Raw genomic sequence first — 1,040 nt, 5'->3', positions numbered from 1 at the left:
GAGATCATACAGAAACGAGATACACAGGCTAGGATCAAGATACGAATGTCTAAGGCAAAAAACGGGATTAAACTAGACTTTGACTAAGAAAACTCGGAATGGCTCCGCAATGTAGCTATCACTTGGAGAGCAATAAACACTAGACAATACTCGGCAGTTTGAGAAGGATCTGAGTGGGTGTAATATAGTGTGTGTGTGATTGGTTACAGCTGTGTGCAATCAGTGCAATGGATGATGGGAAATGTAGTCCGGGATGACATGCAACAGTTTGTGTAGTGTGAGAGTCAATGTAACGGAAGGGTTGCTCTGGTGGCAATCGGACGGAAGTCCATGGACAGGATTTGTGACAGAAATAAACAGTATCAATTAGGGGTGGAACGGTTCAACTTACTGACTGTTCGGTTTGTATCACGGTTTTAGAGTCATGGTTTCGGTACGGTTCGGTATGTGCTATGTTTAGGCAAAAACTATACTGTCAAATAAAAATAAAGAAAATAAGAATAATCTATCTAACTACAAGCAACAGCCCAAATAAATACAACAGAGTATACAAATAAAATAAACAGTGATTTTCAGGTTTTTTTTAGGTAGGTCTAACATTAGTTTTTAGGTACAGAAATTGAATAAAGTAATGAAATGTAAAACAGCATTGCATATTTGACTGTAGATATTCAAGATATTCAATCAAGAGCAGTGAGTGATTTCTTTGTTGTTGCTGTCTGATTAATATTAAGAAAGCGCTGTCACTTTAAGAGAATGCACTGATCCAGTGCACTGATACAGTACGTTCAGCCGGCTATGTTTGCTATAGGATACTTACCAAGACGGGCATTTTGACATACTTTTTGTGTGAATTTGTCCATTTAAACACAATACTTCAGAGAGAGCTTAATATTTGAGCGCGTTCTGAGGCGCGGGTTTGCGTGCTTGGGATGAGCGCACACACAAATCTTCTCTGGCTCTTAAATGTTTAAACTGGCAAAGCTTAAACGAGTTTAGCTTAAACGCAGATATCAACGTGTGCTGTTCAGGTCTCACCT

This window comes from Sinocyclocheilus anshuiensis, unplaced genomic scaffold (genome assembly GCF_001515605.1).
Source record: "Sinocyclocheilus anshuiensis isolate Anshui unplaced genomic scaffold, SAMN03320099.WGS_v1.1 scaffold945, whole genome shotgun sequence".
Taxonomy (NCBI): domain Eukaryota; kingdom Metazoa; phylum Chordata; class Actinopteri; order Cypriniformes; family Cyprinidae; genus Sinocyclocheilus; species Sinocyclocheilus anshuiensis.
Note: the sequence above shows the minus strand (reverse complement) of the source record.